Here is a 15,762-nt window from a genome sequence, read left to right as displayed (position 1 = left end):
CGATGATAGCCGGGCGAAACGATTTTATTTATGCCTTTGCGTCGCGAATCCGTGCGAATCTCGCCACCCGGTGTATAATTAGCGAGGCCATGCATACGCGCGTTCAATGGAAGCTTCATCGGCGTAATGTTATTATAATAGTGGCACGTTTTGCATATGTGTGACCGAGTGATAGTCGCTGCCAGACGAGGAGAGAGAGAAAGAGAGAAAGAGCGGGGTTGGTCGGAGCGTTCGAATACACAGGGGGGGAGGGAGGGAAGGGCAGGGGGATGAATAAAGTCGGGAAGGGAGAAGCGGCGATGAGAGGGGAAAAGGAAGGGGGTGAGAGAGTGGTTTTACGCGGGCTTTACCCGACGTATTTGCATGGTAATCATATGCGGCGCACACGCGAGTACGATGCAGAGATGACGCGGAAAGGGTAGAGGAGGGTGTGACAACGAGAGGGTGGAAGAGACGGTGGTGGCGGCGGCGTCGACTATTGAGGCCGCGAGATTTGTATATTGCGGCTAAATGCGTCGGTTATTACGGTTAATTTCGACGACGAGCAACGCGACAGGTAAAGCGCGAACACCGCGGTTTATTCGCGCGTAAATTCTTGCGTCACACATCGCAAGAGAGTTCTATAAAATAATACGTATAAAGAGACGCGGAGAGCAACGATCAATATTTTATACGTACATATCTTATTTCTAGCTTCAATTCTTTATATTTACATTATCTTGTAACAAAAATACACTTGAACTTTGAGGAGAAGCGAGAGGGAGAGAGCAGCTTATTCGCTGGCATCCTCGGAGATACGGATAATTATTCGCGCATCGTCGTCGACATTCTAGCAGTGCGCGATCCAACAGTTGGTGGTGCTCGTACACAAAGAGCTAATTTTCCCTCCGTCCGTCGCGGCAACTCTCTGCGGCGCGGCGCGCACACACAACGCGCCGGCAAATTAACAGGCACGCAAATGAGCGAGTTCACGCGCTCGCTTTCGCGCTCTACCCCAACCCGACTCTCCTCTCGTCACAATTGGACACTAATAAACGCGCCAGCGTGTATATGCCGCCCCTCTCTCTCTCTCTCTTTTCCTCCACCTCTGTATATTCCATCCATTATCCCTCTGTTCTCTCTCTCTCTCTTCTCTTTCCTCGCGTCACGTTCCGTCCGTAAATGCGAAAAATATCTCGCCAAATTAATCGGCGAAGATGCGACGTACGTAGAACAATATTTCGCCCCCGTATCGATATTATATATGCATCCCTGAATGGAATACCGCAGTTTCGCGAGCATTCGGACTATTATCACAAACGACTTTGGAATTAGCACGATAAGCGACGCTGCGGACTACCTGTCGTCGTACATGCACCCTGGTCGGAACTATACGATGAGCGGAAGAGGGGTGCGCGAGGGAGGAAGGGGGACGATAGAGAGGGCGGCTACGGCGGCGATGGCGGTTATCCAGATAGCAGATAGCTAGGACGGTGGTCTCGTTTGCGGCTTGACCACCCTTGCGGCGCACTGCCCTAACCACCGCACCGCAGCCACATGGTGTGTGCAACCGGCGATAACGTCGCCCTCGCTCGCAAGCCGATGCGTGTCGTTGCACCGGCCACGCTTTCGCGAACGATCGCCCACCCTCGTTCGTTCGTCGATTCGTGCGCGATTCCCGACAGGATTTGGTGCACGGCCCGGGTCTAAAAACAACCGCGTTGACTCTCGTCTCGATTGTCATTTCTTTGGACGACCCGTCGATTATCCTGCGACAGGGGTAGAATACAGGGTGGTCCGGATCGAGAGACAGCCGAGTTGACTCCCGTCTCTATTATAATTTCTTCGGCTATAACTCCTTGATTGTTCATCGGTAAGAGATGTTTCTGCCGACTACCTGTTTACGCGTCTGTTTACTTTGGTTTCTCCCCAAAATTCCCTTGATTGTTTATGATTCGAAAAGGCTATCAACGCGTCTCGACGTTTTTCTTTATAGGAGAAAATCAAAATCCATTTGAGAATCTATGTAGACAAAGGACGAAGACAGGGTTCTGGATCTAGAAAACATCCCGCCGCTGAGCGTGCAAAGTCGGATCATCCCGTTCGCTCGTAGATCAACAAACGAGCTACACGAACTTTCTGAAAGGATTATCCTCGCTACCGATAAAAATGTATTATAACGTGCCTGTTTGTAGATATTACGAGCGGCTGGGAGAGCCTCGGCGCTTTAACGATGGTATTTCGAGCTAGAGAGCCATCGCCTTCGCATTTCCGACGAGCCAATCGGCCCGGCATAATTGAAATCCTTCGGATTTTTCGGCTCTTTTCCACGGGACCCAGAGATCCGGCTTTCCCGGTCTCGATGTTCGGTCGTTAATCGGTCCAATTCGTCAGTCATGCGGATAAGCACGGGCAATAGCAGTAGTAAATAGTTTTACTATTCTTTTAGAAGACTTGGAAGCTCTTAAGAATGTACAACAGTACAGTGAGGTAAAACAAGAAAAGTTTATCGATTAATTATTTATTTGAAGCAATTGTGACGGAATAAAACCGAAATAATCAACGTTAATATTCGTTGCAGAAATTGATCTTATATTTGTAAGAAATAACGTCGTATTCCGACGCAACGTAATACGAAGCAAATGATTAAAGAGCCGCGTGAGATTTTATTGAATTGTCCTAATTGTGAATAAAAACTCCAGAGAACGAGACTCCAAAGTACACGAAGCTATCAGAGGCACACTTGGCCAATTATTATTATCATACAATATTACAATGTTTAATTACACGATAAAACTACCGATCATTATTAGTATAGATGTTTAATTACCCTGTCGATCAATCAAAGGCGAGATTATTCCAACGTAATATTTTTACAAGAGTATACGATTAAAGTTGCACGTCACTCGGCTACTTTCTAATCGCTCGAGCGAGCGATCCCTCGCATCTTTATCAATCGTCTTCTATAAATACAATATGTAAAATACCACGAAATACCACGTGTACCAAGCCTCGACACGGCCTCGGACGGCGCGCTTACATGTGTACGATCGGCGCAAGAGGTGTATATACGGCTGTATGCGCGTGCATACATCGGCGTAACCCTCGGAACGGTAGCGGGACCGTATCTAACAAACCGCAACGGATAGCCACCAGTCGTCGTCGCGTCGCATGCGTATGTACATACACACGCGTGCACGCGCGTCATCGTTGAATATTTGAGGATCGTCTTCTTCTCGCCGCGACACGACACGCGTTTCCCGCCTCTACCTCTCCTCGAGATTGCTCTTGCCCACATTTTTCGTATCGTACTTTTCGCCGAGAGCGATTAACAGCGCGCGTCGTGCAAATCTTGGTCGTTCGATGACGAGGACGAGGACGACGGATCGAGAGGAAGCGGAAGAGGAGGAGAGAAAAAAATAAAAGGGAAGAGAGCGAAAACGTCGGGACAGCATGATCATGCGCGCGTATACGGAAAGAGCGAGAGCGAGAGAAAGAGTGGGACCGGTGAGATAAGCCGTGCGGCCGACACATACGGTAGTCGCAGATCGGCGAGGTAGACAAGGGGCTCGAGCAAGCAAAATGGAGGGCAGGCGAGCGTGGAATATAAAAGGAGGAACGTGAATTCATATCTCGTCCGAGGGATCTCTCTCGCTGCGCTACGTCGCTGAGAGACTGCTTTCGACCCAACGAGAGCGCGAGAGACGGAGTATAAGTGGGATTGGGGAATCGAGAGGCAAGGAAAGGATAAATCCCCGACCGCGTTGCAGGAGACGAGAAGAGGGATAAGGACCAGAAGAGAGAGACAGAGATGAAAGAGAGACAGCCGTCCCTGATCACGAACCGTGCATACATATATACTCGGAATCCGCGCGGAGTCGACTTCACTCGGTCGCGCCGACCAATCTGCACCCAGGTTGGACCAATCGCGTCGCCGTCGGCCGACGAACACACGTTCAGGTGCACCACTACATCAGTCCTGTGAAACCCGCCGCCAACGCTATGGCGCTCTTCCGCGCCTGCCCGAGCCAGTCGATGCCGAGCCACGCAAGGATGTAGGAGAGATCTCTCTCTCTTTTGTCCCGCCGCGCCGAGCGAGCCGTGAATACACGTTGCGTACATATACACAATGCCCCCGGTCTGCTAAGGGGGTACCGCCGTGTACTCTCGCTTGTAGGCAGGTGAGAAAGCACCACCGGGAAGATGAAGGGGAAGGTGGAGGAAACCCACCGCCGCCGTGCTACAAAATTCTCGAATGTACCGTCGTTAGCCTGCGGTTTTCGGTTTTTCAGCCACGACGAGCACGGCAGGTCGGAATGTCCCGATTGATGCGACGAGAAAAAATTACCCCTTGGCGCTTCTTCCCATCGATTGAGAGAATCCGAGGGTTGAAGAGCCTAGAGCTCTCTCCTCCTATTAAACGATGTAGGCTTCCATTGAAAGGAGGACAGTATTTAGGGGAAAAAGGGTTATTATATTTACGACACGGGTTTACATACCACACCCAAGCTTACAATTTATCGAGGAAAATTATCAAAATTGTTTTTCGCGAATTTATATATGTATATGTACCATATATGTCGTATATATTCCGGCGCGTAATGCAAATGTAAAACATTGATAATAATAATTTCGGAAATATGAATTATGAAGGGTTATAAAGCGTAATATCAAAAACGCGAATAATATAATGAAACATTAATATTATCGTAACGTTCATTGGAAAAGAAAAGATTGAATATTTTCCATCGCGCTGTACAATATATCCCGGCCTCTCTGTGTCGCGCTACATCGTCGAGCTTGATCGCGTCGGAAAACTAACGCGATCACGATAATGTGATTACGATTTACGTAAACTCGCGGCGGATATCGTTTCCCCTCCGCGATGCAATGGCGTTTATTTACTCACAACCGGCTTACGATTCTCACGCGGCAGTCTGTTCTTGTATAAAATCGCGCGCAGACACCAATCAGCTGACGGACAAGACGTACGCTTAACGAGCGTTTCTAAAAGCCTTCGCGGTACAAGACGCCTGTTTCCTGTCTGACGCGTATATACACGGCGAATTAGCGTATACTTAAGCCGAGATGCGCGAATCTCTACCGAGATCGGAGAAAGCTTTCCGTCAGATTCCGCGAAGGCTTTATGATTCTTGATTATATCGATAGCGATAAAGTCGAATCGACGTTTCTTCCTACAAAAATGTTGATCGAGATGAGGGAAAAAAATTGAAAGAGAAATTTATTCTATTCTCTCGAAACAATCGCAGAAGAGAATTTGAGAAATGTTTGCCTCGCGAATGATTCTGTCTTTTACACGGATTTATTAGCACGCGATCTCTTAGCAAAAAAAAAAAAAAAATAAAATTAGTTTGATTCCGCTATTAGCATTCGTTAAGAAGAGCAAAACACTTGGAGCAACGAATGGGACACGTTTATTTAAAAGCGGGACCGTTTCGTTAAAAGCGGCATGTCTGGTCGCTTTATCGATACATCGTTTATCCGCTACGACCTATCGTATATTTCTCGCGGTCCTCCTCTCTTCGTTACTCTTCATCTGTCGGTTAGTGATTTTGAACATCAGAGTGACAAGAGAAGGAGAATGGCTCGATGGAACGGAACGATGGAGGGGATAGGACGAGAAAGGCGAGGTAGTTAGAGTTAGATGGAAGGACAGGCGCCGTCCTTCAAGATACCGGCGAGACGATCGTTGCTTTCGGACAAATTATTAATCCCGAAGTCTTGACCTTCCTCGCCTCTTAATCCGGATAAAGAGAGATATCTCGCGCCCGAGGGACAAAAGGAGGAGCACCGTCCCGGCAACAAATCCGGCGAGATCGTGCGCGGCCCCTTCTTTTTCTCCCCTCGCAATCTGCCCCGGCTTGTGTTCGCCTCCTCGCTTAACTCTATTTTTCTTTATCCATCCTGTTGATTCTCGGCTCTCGCTTTTTTTTTTTTACCCGCGCATCTCTCGCGCGAAAACGTCTAGAGATATGGCGTATCGCCTTTATCCGCCGCAATTTATCGCCCCTTCGCGCGAATCCAACATCCGCGGATTCTTACGTATACACGCTTTTCCTGCGTTCTCCGCGTGAATACGCGATGTTCCGAAAAAAGAAAAAATTTTATATATCTTTAATGTAATGTTGCAGCTTATCTCGATCTTGTATCGTATGATTTCGCGCGCCGTACACAAGTGTCTAATTAAGATCCTATTTTCTTGGCTTTACCATCATCGAGCTCGAGAGATGCTGCTCACGAGTCGCGGCATCGTGTCTCTCTCTCTCTCTCTCACTCGGGCTTCTATACGACTTACTACCGTTTCTTGAACCTAATCGCCGAGCGATACATCCACGAGTCTCGTGTAGCGGCTTGTTCACGGATTGTTTCGTTCCCTCGTCTCGTTCTCGAGGGAGTGCCTCGGGTGGGCCGCGTGTGTGCACGTGCAATGTACCACGTGCGATTAGGATTAGACGTTAGATGATGGAATATGACAGAGAATACTTGGAGAGAACGACTCGTTAAAAGATTAATTATAATATTTAACAATTTGAAAATTAAAGCAAATTACTCTCAGCCAAAATGTTTTTTTAATTTTGATTTTACCCAAGAAACTATAAATAGAAATTTAATTCCAAGTATCTCTTAATTAATATAAATAATAATCCGTGAATCGGTCGCGATTGGTTTGAAAAATTGGAAAAATCGCTTTCACAAATAAATGATAAATTTATTCGCCCGCCTCGAATATATCTCATTGCGATGTCACGATAACGTGCTCTATTTCCTTGAACACAAACGCGCACATAACAGGGTTGCATTAAATCGGCACATTACATCTGAGCTGTCGCAGTCATCCGTTCATTCGCGAATTCGATAGCGACGCAAACAAGCGGCTGATATGATAATCGGCCGATGTCCACGTTTAACGGTGACTTAACGCCGATCCCAGGCTCACGATCCTGCGACACCGCAAACATATGTATATGTATCTTACATCGCGATAATATGATCGGTTATGGCAAATAGAGCAAGAATAGGCGAGCGAGGGAGTGATTTATCGATGCGTCTTACAATTAGAACACGGAAATATTGTGAATAAAATGTAATAACGAAAAGAATATAAAATGCAACACACAATATCTAGTAAAAGATAAAAAAAAATAATTAAAATTATTAGTCGAAAAATTCGAATAAATTAATGCCCGATTGGAAAAAGAGTCGAAAGTGTTACTGCAGCGCGAACCCATTGCACCCATCGAAACAATCAAGTTTCATTAAAGAGAGCCTCGAGTACGATTGAGAAATATTTCGCCTAGATTGAAACGACCCTTATAATTCAAGCGATTTCATAGTACATAAGACATTCCGCAAAGTGTAGGAACATTTTCATCTCGTGTCTGTTGTGGGGTATGGGAGGTTGAGTGTATATAGCTAGGATGTGTGCAAGAGACCGGAGGAAGCGGGACGGCACAGGATGTGCGGGATCGCGTCAAATGTCGCCGTAGGGACGAGACACAGTTGGCCATTTCGAGTTTAGCGAGAGCACTGTTGCCGGCGGTGAGTGGTGGTGGTGGTGATGGTGGTGGTGGTGGTGAGAGACGACGATGGTGGAGTAGTAGCGGCGACGTTGGCGGCAGCAACGGCAATGGATAGTACCCGTGTAACTGGCGGCGTTGCTGAGAGGGGACTGGCGGCAACAGCAGCCACTACTGGGACGATTCGACGGTCAACCGGTCAGCCAACTTTGCTGGCGGACGCTAATAACCGCCAGCTTCGCGGCTGCGGCTGCGGCTGCGGCCGCTGCTGCGGCTGCGTCCACCATTGCGAGCTTCCCGGCGCCCGCGTACATGTAGGACCCAGGGCCGTCGTTAACGATGGGCGCGACGGGCGGGAGGTGTAAAGGATCATTTGCCGCGAAATGGAATTTTGGCTTTGGGAGTAGATGAAAAGAATAACGAAAAAAAGGTCTATGAAAATTTGCTGGTTTTCGCGTATATAAACGCGAATGTCTCTCCCTCGTATACATTTTTGATCGGAATAGAAGCTTAGGAAGCAAATTATATGCGATTATAACCGCGAGGATGGTGTGTAAGAGGTAGTGTAATCTTTAGCTAGCAGTTACGTTCTGCTCGCAATCGGTATTATAATATAGCGCACTGTTTTTTGCAGCATGTATATACTCTAAAGTGAAGTTTCCTACGTCGCTTGGGGTTTGCTTGTCGGGAGACACACGCTCGTCGCACATGTGGAACAATACGATCTATATCGCCTCTATACCGTTCGCAATTTCCTCCGTGCAAACGCTCGGAATGGAAAGATGGAATCAGGGCCGCGCGTAAAAAAGCCAGAGCACTCGCAGCTACTTGTCTTCAAACATGAAATTGACACGCCTTAGACCCATACCGCAACGATAGGATTTTTTAAAATTCCATCATCATTTAATAGATTAATATCGTCAAAGTATATATACTCAATATTAAAAGTAAAGAACGTACATTCTTTCGTTATTTTCCCTATATATGCATAAGACAAGAGATTATCTCAATCCTCTAAATTCTTTCAAGCCTAACATATTCCAAGATTTTAGAGAATGTTTTTACGCAATCGAATTAAATCGCTTTAAATAAATAAATAAATAAAAAAAAAATGAAAAATACATCCTTGCAAGTTCACCGCAAGTCGCTACAGCCCTGAATATAAGCCATTACCGCGATGCACACGAACATTCTCGTCCTTCTCTCGCGTTGCTGCTCCCTCCCTCTTCCTGTTTCTCTCCCTGACACTCGTCAGGCGGGGTGGCAGATAACATTGCTGCATGACACCGTTGCTCTTGGTACAACTACTCGAGTACCGGGGTGTAGAGAGAGAGAGAGAGAGCGGTAGATACCTACCTACACCCTATATCTACCTACCTACCTACGGGCCATACAGCCAAAGCGACTTAGTGCGCTCTCCTCGCGTATATAGGTATATATACGTGCACACCGCTAACAGACCGTCCATAACTGCAACGGAGCGGAGTCGCACCGCACGTCGCACCTCCGCCCGTACCGAGAGAGCTGTGCGCGCAGTGCATTAGGACTGGGTTACGACAGTAAATTTTCACTACCGTGCGGAGTTCTAATGGCCGGGTATGCAGCTGGTTTCAGTGGCCTCGAGTCGTTCTCTCCCTCTTCCTCACGCCGCTCTTTCACCGTCTCTATCCTCTCGCTCGCGCGCATTCTATCCCGTCTCTTTCTCTTTCTCTCCCTTGCCTTCAAACGTCTCGCTTGGCGATGCACGGCGGAAAAGCAGGAAAGGAAACGCGAGGAAGAAAGTAAAGCACTACCCCCGGGAAGACGGAGAGAGAGAGAGAGAGAAAAACAAGTTGTTCGCGGTTCTTCGCGGTACGGGAAACGTTCGACCTCGTCAAGATCCCTTTAATATCGCCGATGCGGCTCTCCTCGCGCGCAACGAAGCGTGCCACGACGAGTCTCCCGAGGAGACACAATAAGCGATCGCGATATCGTTTCGCCAACTTGCTCGTTCGTTTTACTGGATCGCTTTCTAGCGGACCGCTACGTTAATTATAGCCGCTGATGCTTCGGCCAAATAATCGGTCAAATCGAGCGCGATTACGACGACCCTGGGAAAAATTGCGAAACGATGGCATCTGCCCGGGCAGAGCCCAGCCGTTACGCATGATAACGCTGTGCGATAATGAGTAAAATATATCGCCCGCATTATATTACAAAAAAAAAGAGACAGAGAGAGAGAGAGGAGGAAAAAATACATTTTTACAAGCCAGAACCGTGAACGATCGCGGTATATATCTGCCGATAACGATAAAAAGTCGACGCATCGATTCGCGTCGCGTTAAAAATCGTCGAATCTGCTAGTCTTTGTAATAAACGAGAGACGATTCCGTCTGGTGGACCATGGGGCGAGACAATTTGCCGCGCGCTCGGCTTATCGTCGCCTATCGCCGCCAATTGTTTCGTAACGACCACGATGAGTTTTCAGAATGCCGGACTAACGCGCGACTAATAGCGGAATCGTCTCAAGGCGCGGAGAAAATGGGAAATAATTGCGGTGGTCGAGTCGGCTCGTCGTCGTCGTCGTCGTCGTCGTCGTTATGATTAATGACCGCGTCGAGTCAGCCGAGTACAAAGTCCTTATAAAGTTTTCGGGTAATTATCGGGTTCTTTCGCGGGCCGATTAAATAAAAATAAAAAAAAAAAATGGATCGAGCGAATGCAAAGCTGACGAAATCCAAATTTGTCCGGGGTTGTGGTTCGTAAACACGCTCGCGTTGTTAAAAAGCGTCTTGGAAGTGATAGAACAGGATACCCCAGCGCGATGCCGTCACCGATATCGCGTCGCAGCCAAGTTGTAAAGAGGAGAGAAAGGGAGGGAGACAGCGAACGTGCGAGAAAACGAGAGAGCTACCCGGACTTTGTTAGGCCATAATAGCGCAGCCCGCAGGGAGGACAGAAGTCTGGAAAGACTCTCCTCCGTCTGGTCCATTCGCCCCCGTCGCGAGCGAGCGAAAAAAGCTCAGCCGAGAAGAGCCCCGACGAGTAGACATACCCCTACGTACTCTCCTTTCTCTCCTCTCGAGTTTTGTTTTTCCGGTCCCTCGAGAGATACCGGACACACACACACACATCCACCCAGGCTAGGCTGAAAGAGAGGAAGCGAGAAGAGAGATCGAGGAAGAACGAAGCTTGGCGTGGGTGGTCAATAGTTTTGCCCTCTCGAGTCGACTCCGCACGGACCGAACATGCAAATGCCAGGCGGCGTCGGTCGATGCGACAGAGCTCAAAGCGGTTTCACGCGGCGCTTCCATTGGTCGAGGTCGCGGCACCATTGGCTGTTTTTAACAGCGCCGCCGCTGTTTCACGGAAAGAGGGGCACCTTGCTTAAGAACCGTAAGCGTCGATTGGACAAGTCGAGCGAGCGGCTCGGCCGATTGGTTCCCACAAGTCCACGCGGACTTTTCGGTCCGAGAGAAGACCGAGGGCGCCGAAGAGGGGGTCACGCTCGGGCCACCCCGACGGTAAGGTCGTCGGGGTGGAAAACGCTCAAATAGGGTGGTTTAACGCGAAGCTCGGTGCCAGAAGGACCTACCACTGCGAGGGTCTCTACGCTTCTCTCTCCCCGCTGGTTCCCCACCTTGCTTCAACCCTGCCTCTTCTTTCCCTTCCGGACCCGTGGGGCTCCGGGCTCGTCGAAACAACGTAACGACCAGCGAAATTAGGTAATTCGGCCTCGTAATAATGCGTCGCCGCGTCACCGTCCTTATCCCCTATCCTCTTTTCTCCTCCTCGCGCGCGCACCCGGTAATGAATCGGGCACGATGGAAATTAGGGGCTCGCCGGACGCCTCTCTCTCTCTCTCTCTCTCGCCCTCCGACCCTCGTTTTCTCTTCCTTCAACCCACCCCTTCTTCGTTCCGCCTCTTCCCGCGCCACTACTGTGACTTTCTTCGATGTTTGTTAAATGCGTCGCGCGGGAGGTGTGTAATCTGCACCACGAATTCTCAGACGAGTTTCCAACTTTCGAACCGGAATCTTATCTCTCCTCGCGATCGCGCGACTGTTTATTACGAACGCTCGCTCGTTCGCTCACCCGGCCGTGCCGTCAATTACCCGAAGCGTAAAGCGAGCGAGCGCGCGCGCGCATCTGCGATCGATGATTCGGTGTAAGGACCTCTCGCTCACCGCTCGGTCCAACTCACCGCAAAACGAACGTTATCGGAACAAGATCTGTCCCCGCCTACCTACCTACCTCTCGCACCGAAAGAAAGAGAGTTGGGGCAAGGAGTAGAAGAGGATTACTCGCGACACGGGTAGGTGGTGCCGCGCCTTTTGTTTCTTCCTTCCTTCCTTCCTTTTTTCTCCTTTGTCCGGAGGAACGCGATAAGAAAGATGATGTCGGCGAAATTCGATACCGCACCGTCTCGCACCTGCTCGCCGCGATCTGCGACCGCCTTGATCATCGCGAAGCGCGTAATAATGAATGAAGTCAGCAGCATTACCGGCAATGTGGTACCGTCTCGTTTAGATATTTTATCTCCCATCTTCCTCCTTATCTCTCCACTCGTCTCGTATGCACAACGCAGTTTCACCGTTTCAGCGTCTTTAACCCGACCTTTGATTTCGGAGCAGCGCTTCTTTTTTCGCGAGTACGCGAAATCACGCGGTCGAATAATCGCGTGTCGCATAACTGAGTCGAACCTAATCGAGTCGAGTTCCGCGGCGCGGTTCAGCAACCCACGATTGACTTCCAGGCGTTTCCTTCATGTTCCGATACCTCTCGAAAAGCGTCATTATGTTCATTTATTAATTCAATTAACGAAGATATACATCGCGGGGAGAGATTCGATGTTGCGACGGTTTAATTATTTTCAGAGGCGATTAGTTTCAATCTCGAAAAATCATAGACCCACGTATACTTGTTTCCGAAAACGACCAAGTCAATTATAATTGCACGTCCGACTAGTCTTTCATCGTTAGGAGTTAATCGTTCGTTTTTCTTATCGTATATACATCTCCTCTCTATTTCCAGGTCGGTACCGCACAAGAGAGAGCTCCCTCCCCACTTTCATTTACCCACAGTTTCGCGCGGTGGAATATCACGAGGGAGAGAGAGAGAGAGAGAGACCAACCTCTTTCGCGAAGCGTGTCCAAAGTTTTTCGCCGTCTCGCTCGCACCCGGTCCACGGAGCCTCGCGGTGCGGGCCGAAAAAAGTTTATCGCAAAATGGCTGCCCGTATTTACGTGATTCGGGGGCGGAGGCTTTTTCCGAGCTTCCTCCACCTACTGTATACCGCCGCCGCCACCTCCTCCGCGACTACCTCGATGGGTAGGTAGTGCAACGGCGCGGAGCTGGAACGACCCAACTGCCGAGAAAGCTTTTGCATAATAAAACAGCCTGTACTTTCTCCTACTCCCGACTCTTCTCCGCTTGTGCCCTATCCCCATCCCCGAGTACGCAACCATAGCTACCGATCTTTGTTTCTCTCTCTCTCTCTCTCCCTATTTCCCTATTTTCTCTTATCCACCCACCCTCTTCGATCTACGGCGAGAAGAAAAAGTATTGGTACGATACACCTGTGTGCCTGCCGCTGGTCAGATCGTAAAAAAGGGGGAGAAGCGTCGATTTCGAACGTGGGATGGGAAGTAGTAGTGGAGAGCGCGGCGGGGAAAATGGGCGTTAGCTTCCTACGCGTTTTCCGAAAGCGGAAAGCGCATATATGAAAGGGACAAACCGCTACGGGGAAAAACTGTTACGACGTCAGCGGCGACGACGACGACGAGAGCGGATCGTTTCAACGTTATAATATCCGGGCGAGATTAACGTTATCCCGCCGCCGCGCGTTATCCTCGCATTCGAGCTTTTTAACGGTCGTAAATATTCTCCTTTTTTTTTTTTTTTTTTAACTGCGACCGTGATTTTTCGCGCACGAAGGTTCGTGCTCGTCGTCGCGTTTTCCCGGGTTACGCGTCTAATATAGCGCGTTTCATTTGGCTACCCGAGAGAGTTGGAAAGAGAAAGAGAGACGGTGGTCGTTCGTATATATATATATGTTACACGGTATAAATCTGAAGGTACACGCGACGGACTGCAAATTACGTAGCGACGGCTGTCCGTTTTTATTCCGCTTAATTCGTTCGAAATTGCGCGCGAGAGCCGCATAATCGCGACGCGCAACGTCTGGATAATGCAGAAACGACAGCGCGCGCGGTCGACACGGGATATGCGTTCCGAGGGAGAAAGACAGAGAGAGAGAGAGAGTATTACGGCATTATAGCGTTAATTTAAGCGCCGCTTAAGAGGAATCGCGGGAGACAAAATTACCGGCCCCGTGTACTAAGCGGCTCGGGCTAATGCAACAAACAGTTGCACGGTGAAATGCGCATAAAGTGAAGACGGAGCGTGCACTGCGAGTGTCACAGAAATTATTATCATTAATATTATTCAACGTTCTGAGAGATGGTGTCCTTTTTGGGGGGAAAAAAACTGCAACGTTATCACGGAGAACAATAAGAAACAATTCAGATTATGAATCCACGTTGGCGCGTAACGAATAAATAATAATCGTACAAGAGTATTGAGATAAGAGACAAGTATTATAATATGCATACACATTTTTTTATTATGTAGGTGCACAAGTCGAGATAAAGCTTCGAGATAAATTAAATATGCAATCTAAATATTTTTTTATTTAACACTCACAATCAATCATCCGCTCGTATAACAATCTAGCTGCAAAGTCGAATGATTTCCGGACGATCTGCATCTCTCCGATAATATACATTTAGAAATCTTTCGAGATTGTATACGAATCTTTATTCGAACGAGAGAGAGAGAGCGAGAAAGAGAGAGAAATTATGGACTATATTATATATACATATATGCATGCGAAGCACAGCGCTAACTCATCGTTATCACGAAACAGTTAGCCATTATTTTGTCCGATGATGCCTCGTGACCCTCTCTCTATCCTTGTAATATCTTCGTCCATGCGTATATACACGCGTATGTGCGTATGCGTGCTCTCTCGTATCCGGCGGGAAACGCGTGCGCGTGTGTACACCACGGTGGTTAATTTCCAGTCAAATTTCATTACTTGACCGCGGCAAGCGGGTAGATGGCCCGTGTGCGAGCCCTCGTTCCCGCCTCCACGCAAGCAGCCGGGATTGGCGGCCAACATTATTGTTGCACAGTTGTCCACTGTCAGGGCCGTAAAATGGAGACGCGAGGTATTATTAACGATCTCAACCCTGTTGCCCTAACCCCCGCGTCTTTGCCATCCCCCTTTTCATCCTCCTTCCTATATTTCCCTCGCCATTCGTACACGAACCGCGCGTAAAAGTTGACGACGAGAATAATCGTTCGCAACTACGCTTTCATTTCGCGTCTAATTTTCGCGTTTCTCAATATATAATAACCGTTGGTTATTTAATTAATGCTTTACCTCTGACCTATTTCAAAGATCACGTGCATGAATGCATTTCGTCTGGTTAAAGATTGCCACGTTTGAAAAAAATTCGATCCCAATCCTGGAATAACCGTCTGCGTGTTTTATGCATACGTTCGCTCGATGAATAGAGATCGCGACGTCGATCTCGATGTTGCTACAGCGCGGGTACCTACTATTAAGCGTATTTCTGTGACACCCGTGTATTATAGAATGATAACAAAGATAGCAGCGCGACGGTCGTCGCGCGTTGTGATTGTCGGGCGGGCTGTATAAAAGCCGAGTGTACGGCTGGCGGGCCACGAAATGCCGGTCGTCCGGTAATAATTTAACTGGGAGTCGAATTAGAACTGGGATAACAACGGTTTCCGGACGAGCCCGTCCACAAATATGCCATATACAGCCGCATATATGCGTGAGCCTGGGCTCGTCGGATCTTTCGAAACATTTATGCGCCGCTGTATACGTTCGTTACGATTGTAATCGATCGAGTGAGACCATCGCGCTTCCCTGCTCTCTCGTTCTTTCATTTTCCCTCTCCTTCTACTCTATCGCCGCGTCCCATGATGCCATTTAATAAATATCAATTTAGTTCCGAAGGCGATTTTCATACTATATTGACAATAATTATCGGCAATGTCTCTCGAACCGACGTTCCCTCTCGAGTAAAATCACAGTTTCAATTCACATTTAACGCTGTTTTAACGCGTAATCAAATATATTCTCGCGGTCTTGAATACTCTTTTTTACGGGACGATGATAATTACGAATTAATAACGCGTTTCTAATCGCGCGATAAACGCGATAAGATGTATT

The sequence above is a fragment of the Nylanderia fulva genome, unplaced genomic scaffold (genome assembly GCF_048542155.1).
Source record: "Nylanderia fulva isolate GAGA-0341 unplaced genomic scaffold, ASM4854215v1 Scaffold11, whole genome shotgun sequence".
Taxonomy (NCBI): Eukaryota; Metazoa; Arthropoda; class Insecta; order Hymenoptera; family Formicidae; genus Nylanderia; species Nylanderia fulva.
The sequence above is the reverse complement of the archived record's forward strand: the minus strand, read 5'-3'. Positions refer to the sequence as shown.